General features: G+C 46.9%; 1 pseudogene; it reads right to left on the bottom strand.

Moving 5' to 3' along the window:
- LOC119330399 overlaps nt 1-1459 on the bottom strand; it is a 2433-nt pseudogene extending 974 nt beyond the window's left edge.
- Between the last annotated feature and the right edge of the window lie 6122 nt (nt 1460-7581).

Consider the following 7581-nt stretch of genomic DNA (forward strand, 5'->3'; position numbering starts at 1 on the left):
GTGTCTTGACGAAAATCTGCATGCCACCATGGAGCCTTAGCACGAGGTGGAGGGTGGACTCCTGGATGTTGTAGTCAGCAAGGGTGCGGCCATCCTCAAGCTGCTTGCCAGCGAAGATGAGACGCTGCTGGTCCGGGGGCATGCCCTCCTTGTCCTGGATCTTTGCCTTGACGTTGTCTATGGTGTCAGAGGACTCGACCTCCAGGGTGATGGTCTTGCCGGTCAGTGTCTTGACAAAAATCTGCATGCCACCACGGAGCCTGAGCACCAGGTGGAGGGTGGACTCCTTCTGAATGTTGTAGTCGCCAAGGTGCGGCCATCCTCGAGCTGCTTGCCAGCGAAGATGAGACGCTGCTGGTCCGGGGGGATGCCCTCCTTATCCTGGATCTTGGCCTTAACATTATCGATCGTGTCAGAAGACTCGACCTCGAGGGTGATGGTCTTACCAGTGAGGGTCTTCACAAAGATCTGCATCTGTAAATACAAATCACACAGAAGAAGAGTAAGGCACGGTACAGGGAAATCTCCAGAAAGCCAACAATAGATGAACCAGATGGCCACGGCACAGCGGAGATGAATTTAAACTAAGAATCATGTAGAACTAAGCCACTGGATTTGACCATGCAGTGCTAAATTTTAGCAGAACTCACGACTAAAATATTTTAGCAATCTTTAGCAGCGTGGAAGCACTACGAAGGTAAAATGTCAACAATAATATCAAACCCACATGATTCTTTTTAGAATAGAATCGATGCATAACTACAAGCAACTAGCATCGATGCATAACTACAAGCAACTAGCAAATTACAGGCGTATCCTTCGACAGATCAGGCATAGGTGTGTCATGAGCGGTACAAAATCATAAATCCGCAAAAAATCTACCAAGATTTATCAACAGCCCAGCAGAACTAGCGAACTATGTATAACCCAACCAACAGCAACCGCATCCCAATCGGCAGTTCTACTCGATAATCCAGGGAAGATTTATATCTACAATCCGGCATCATCAACCTCGACTAACCGAACCAGCAGCAATTGACCAGCAATGACTACTCGACCCACAGATCTACACCAAACTACGAATAGCAATAGAGGGGAATCAACTAACAATCTACAGAGCCTGATAGCATGTGAACAAGAGGCAAGGACGGGAGGGATCGGAGGCTCGCATACCTTGAGGAGGAGGAGGAGGAGAGAACCTTGGCTTCACTTGGATCGGAGGTTTCTCGGTGAGACCGGAGGAAAAAAATTCCATGAGACCAAGTCTCACGGGTTAGCAGGTGAGACCCATCCTGATGGATGACACGTGGCATTTACAAATCATAAAGCATCTACCCCACCCCCACCTGAAATCAGGGGGGGAGAGATTAGATGCTTTAGATTTGTGAATGCCACATATCATCTATCAGGGTGGGTCTCACCTGGTTTATATGAGACCTGGTCTCATATAATTTTTTTTCGAGACCGGAGGGGGGGCCGGATTGGATTGGATTGGATTGGATGTGTGGAGAGGAGATGGGAGGGGGCGGGGATTTTATAGCAGGCTCGGACGGGAGGGGAGGGAGAGAAGGAAGAAGAGACACGGCACGCCTGACGTGTGGGGAGGAGAGAAGGCGGTCGCGGAGTCCACCCCCACCACGCAATTCCTCCAGGAAAAAAACCCGGACACGAGATTCGATGGCGATGCCGTTGGGTGTTTGGCTACTTGGGGGCCGTCTGAGTTTTGGACGTCGGCTCACGGCCGTTGGTGCGTTGCCTTAGCGTCGTTGGTCACGCGTGAGTCGTGGTCCCTTTCCTATGCCGGCACGCACGGGCACAACTACTATATTTTTTCTCTCTTCATAGACCAAAACTCTGCCTAACGGAAAGAAGAAAATTGATAAGAAAGCTGGCCAAAAATGATACGGCCACGCAAACACGCCGAGGCCGTGCTCCTAACGGGTCAAGACTCCTCCCTTTCAAGCGATCCGAGTCGACGCTCTGCCACACGACCCAAAGACACCGCTCCAGAATACAAACCTTGGCAATACACGAAACCAGCCCCCGAGGTTGTGCAGCTGACGGGCCGATGACTCCACCACCCGAGAGGTCAGAGCAGGCACGCTAAGGCCTTGTACAATGGAAGGTGTTTAGGAAAGGTGCTTAGAGAAATGGAAAGCCTGATTTATTTTCCTAAGCACCTTCCATTGTACAGGGCCTAAAGCACAAAGACGATCTTCGGTGTCGCCACTCCGCTAGGAAAGAACAAAGAGGTGATGGTGGCGGTTTTCTTGGCGAGCTAGGGTTCTGGCCGTGCCAACCCGTGGGAGCGACCGGGGGATGGGAGGGGGGGGCAGTCCTAGCTAGTTCTGAATTAGGCTACTATACTGTGACGTGAATTTGGTTTTGAGTTTTTTTTAGTGACCTGTATTCGTATTTATGTCCCTTTAGAATTTTGTCCGGAGTTTTTGAATATGCACCTCTTTATTTTGTAATTAGTTGAATTGAATTTGTCTTCCTTGAGTGGAAAGCATGACTTGATAGAGCACCGCCAGAATTTTAGCAAGGGTACTCAAACTTATCAACGATCGGTAAATTTTACGAGCTGTTGCTGGTACAATACAATGAGCTATTTTTTCTAATTGACAATTGGAGCAGGGCATCGTGAAGGTGTTAGAGCCACGTGCGAGTGTACCCCATGGCTGGTGCCGATCTAAGATGAAAAATCGTTGGCGAAGATTTTTGGAGGTGGAAAATGCAACAACGGATTTGGTGACAAGCCATTGGAGATAAAAAAAAATAAGGAAAAATACGGGCGAGGGATGATTTAGAGATTGAAGCAACGAAAAAGCAAAGGAGAGAGAGAAAAAAGAGGCAGTGACGAAGGAGGAGACAGCTCAGGCAGGAAAGACCAATACGATAGTTGCTGAATCAGGCAGGAAAGACGAAGACGGTAGTGGCTGAATCAACTCAAAAAAATTAGGAAACACAAATAGCCAGTCCTATTCACAAGGGGCAACCGGAAGAAAGAAAAGTGTCCTCACATCATATCTAAGGATGACAATGGGTAGGGTATGAGCAGGGTAGAGCAATGTGGTGGGGTTGGGCTGTCGGGTCCGACGAGGCGGACGCGCCTAGAAGCTCCATATCCGCCCTATATTTGGGCAGGATATGAGGAATGTCGATCAGCCTGGGCGTTTGAGACTTGTTCAAAGATCCTTTCTGGATTGATTTTTTGTGACTGGGCCATCCGCCCGGACGTTTAAGGCGTGTTTGGGGGCATCCGGCTATAGATGCTCTCACATGATGTCATACTCACGTCTTCCCGTCCTACACGTCGCCATGGCCCATTGTCCTCGCATCACACGGTGGATGTCTGCTTTTGTTCTTACCCTCGCATTTCCTTTAAAAACTTTAAAAAGTCATCATCACAAAGAAAGAGAAAGGGGCATGATTACACGAGACGTTTCGTGCAGAGGCCATTTCTTTCTGTTGGTGTCGCATTCGGAGCCCTGCATTGTCGTTGCCGTCGCCGTGTCCACTAGTGACATCCGGAGAAGAAAAGAATCGGCATCTTTTTCGCGTGGCTCCTCCCATGAACTGGTTTTGGTATGTGCGTATGGAATCATCGTGACCTGCCGCTCCTGTTCCGTAGGTTATTCAGACATTATTTTCGCGATGTGTGTGGATATTGAGTTTCCACGTTATGTTATATCCCCACCTTCGCATATAGAGCTATATCGTGGAAAAGCTCCATAATGACACTGATGGCATCAATAATGATGCAATTTATTATGTGGCATGTTAAGAGGCTACTGAGCAGGTTGTATGTCAACTAAGTTTTATTCCTGAAATTATGGCAGTAGACATCATTTCTAAACCACCTACTACAATATGAATATGCAGTTTTCTATGCGAGTAACAACAAGTCAAATGGCGTTGCCAAAACCATTGACAATATGTTTTGTGTTGTGAAAGATAGAATCCAGGATCAAGCTATTGAAGTTGAGCGTATGAGTATGTCTGAATGTTTTACGGATCCATTTATCAAAGACTTACCACCCAATTGAATGATTATTTTGCTAGCATGGGGTGTTGTAAAGTCTTGTTGATCCTGGAAATAAGGACCGTTGAATAATCCAACTCCCATAAAGCATTATGTTCTCCATTTCAAGATAGAACGATATACTATAAGTATTGAGGTCCAATGTCATTTGATAGGTCATTGTGACACCTTACTTTGGTATGCTATTTCTGTTACGAGTGGGTTTATGATGTTTGTTAACCTTACGATTAAGGAGGAGAATGTTGGAATTTGATCTCAGGTAACAACCCGAGAGAAACCATGAGGTTTTTTCACCCCATACCTTTCACGTAGGAGCCTTGATCGGAGGCCTCTAAACCAACAACTTTGGACCCGGTCCCCGGCCCCAGCACTTGATATAAAAGAAAGAAAGAAAAGGATAGCACGTAAGAGAGGCTAACAGAAACCATGGCTACCGACCAAACTGCCCGATCCTAAAGTTGTGCTAGGGGCTGGAAGACCGACGTCTACCGGCGGCCACCAGGAGAGGAGTGCTGCCGGCATCCATGGGCTTCCTCTTCGACTGCGGCGCTGCTGCATCCCTGCTGCCATATACCTTGCTGCTGCTTTTCTCATCGGAAGGACTCCACATCTCTGGAGACTCATGGCAGCCTGCAAGGATTATCCAATAATGATTTCTGCAAGTCAAGGTCAGTCCCAAATTTTTAGTATAAGAGGTGTTCTAATCTGGAGATCAAGATCCTATTATGTTAATACTAAAGGATGTTTCTAACAGAAAATGCAACAACAGATTTGGTGACAAGCCATTGGAGACAAAAAAACAAGGAAAAATGCGGACGAGGAATGATTTAGAGATTGAAGCAACGAAAAAGCAAAGGAGAGAGAAAAAAGAGGCAATGACGAAGGAGGAGACAACTCAGGCAGGAAAGACCAATACAATAGTTGCTGAATCGGGCAGGAAAGACGAAGACGGTAGTGGCTGAATCGACTCGAAAAATTAGGAAACACAAATAGCCAGTCCTATTCACGAGGGGCAACCGGAAGAAAGAAAAGTGTTCTCACATCACATCTAAGGATGACAATGGGTAAGGTATGGGTAGGGTAGAGCAATGTGGTAGGGTTGGACTGTCGGGTCCAACGAAGCGGACGCGCCTAGAAGCCCCATATCCGCCCTATATTTGGGCAGGATATGAGGGATGTCGATCAGCCTGGGCGTTTGAGACCTGTTTAAAGAGCCTGTCTAGATTGATTTTTTGTGACTGGACCGTCCATCGTCCATCCGGATGTTTAAAGCGGGTTTGAGGCATCCGGCTATAGATGCTCTCACATGACGTCATGCTCACGCCTTCCCGTCCTACACGTCGCCATGGCCCGTTGTCATCCTCGCATCACACGGTGGATGTCTGCTTTCGTTCTTACCCTTGCATTTCCTTTAAAATCTTTTAAAAGTCATCATCACAAAGAAAAAGAAAGGGGCATGATTACACGAGACGTTTCGTGCAGAGGCCATTTCTTTCTGTTGGTGTCGCACTCGGAGCCCTGCATTGTCGTTGTCGTCGCCGTGTCCACTAGCGACATCCGGAGAAGAAAAGAATCGGCATCTTTTTCGTGTGGCTCCTCCCATGAACTGGTTTTGGTATGTGCGTATGGAATCATCGTGACCTGCCGCTCCCGTTCCGTGTATAGAGATGCCGAGGCTTTTCCTCGCTTTGTTTGCAGCTTAACTGCATCGAAGTTCAGAACAGGGATTTTACGTGCAGTGCATGTTTGTCTTGTCTCTCCATTGCAAATTTTGCAAGGAAAGAATATGTTCCAGTCGTACTACTAATGCCCAACTTGGCGTGCTGACTGCCGGCTGTCGGCGTTAAGTTAAACATGGTTTATGAAGCTTCACGGTTCGTCCTTGACTTGGTAGGATATATCAGATCGATCATAGAGCCCGTCTGTGTTAATATTGATTAATCAGCGGCACGATGAGTCCGACGACGATGCATTAGGATGGAGAACGACCCTACACCTAAACCTAATGATAATCTATCGCAAGACAGCGACATTGCTACTATCATCACCTCCTTTGCCACCCTTCAACCTGGAAAATATGTCGCAAGAATGAAAAGCCCTACCCACCATCATTTGTGTATTGCAGTATTGCCTTGCACCTGTCCCGTGTGTTGGCATCTAGGCATAGAGAGCGGCGGTTCGTTTTGCCTCGCTCTACAGATAAAACTAAACTACATAACACATAGGAAGAACTCCAGATGGCTCAACCAAATATAAGGTGCCAAGAAGCACAACTATAAAGGTTGCGAAGAAAACAAACACACGAAGGATTAAAAAAAGAAGTGTCGTCTAACACCGCCGAAGCCCTTGCCAGCTAAAACGCTCGTTGACCAAGGTTGAGGCAAGGTGATGCTGTGATGCCAACATGTAAGAGGCATCAAACGTAGGGGGATAAGCCTTCGTCTGCTTTGAGAAGGGCAAACCTCATTGCAATATGTACCTCACTGAAGGAGGCCACCTGTTCCCCTCACCCTGGCATGAAAGACGTCGTCCCGTTGGTCAAAAGACACCAGACCACCAACGACAAGAACACTTTGCTCATCTTGTGGTATTTGACGATGGGTTAACCCATCAAAAAAGGTTATAACGATGGTGGCTACATTTGGTAATCCTTGTTCATGCAGAAATGCTTGCGGATGCATATTTGAACTTCCCAAAACCTCTCATGCCAAACTAAATGTTTGGTCAAAGAACAAGCAGAAACAAAATGAACAACCATCCGGCATGGAGTGTGTATGTCTGCAGTTTTGCTTATGATGGGTTTGAACAGTAGGACCCAACAATCTCCTACCATGGCATGAATACCCCAATAACCTATGCGCTGCCCAACATGGTCACACAACGAGGACCCTAGCTTATAAATAAAGGTGAAATGAGTAAAAAAATCTAAAAAGTACTAAATGTGAGCATAAACTAAGGTGGTCAGGACAACAAAAAATTTTGTAGAGAGTGCACATGATTGAAGTCGCGACTGTCATGTTGCATCTCAGTATCTAGAGCAAGTTTTTTCCCCACCGAACTGGAGCAAGTGAAGGCTGGTGTGCAGGACATAAATCTTTGTCAAAATCAAAACTAATATTTCAGATAAGGAAATATGGTCCATCTCTGCATCAAAACAGACAACTCATGTCACGTGTTGCTTTCCTTCTTATCCTCTAATTTCCTTAGTTTTACTTTTTTTTTTGGAAATGGAGGAGGACCCCCGGCCTCTGCATCTGGACGATGCATGCAGCCACTTTATTAATTATTCACACAAGACCTTACAAAGTCATACAACAGTAAGACTGAAGTCACCGTCTAGGCAACAAAAGTGTCGCTACTCCTATCCAAGAGATGAAGGATGCTGATAGTCTAGGCCTAGTACCAAACAGACCTCGCAGCCAAACCTAACATCTAAGACCTGAGATCCCATCCAAGACGCCTGCCGGGTATGGGTCACCTACTAGCCCGGCGCACTCCTCAACCAGGATGCCTGCCGGGTCTGAGGCCGCCGTAGC

The sequence above is a fragment of the Triticum dicoccoides genome, chromosome 7A (assembly GCF_002162155.2).
Source record: "Triticum dicoccoides isolate Atlit2015 ecotype Zavitan chromosome 7A, WEW_v2.0, whole genome shotgun sequence".
NCBI classification, from domain to species: domain Eukaryota; kingdom Viridiplantae; phylum Streptophyta; class Magnoliopsida; order Poales; family Poaceae; genus Triticum; species Triticum dicoccoides.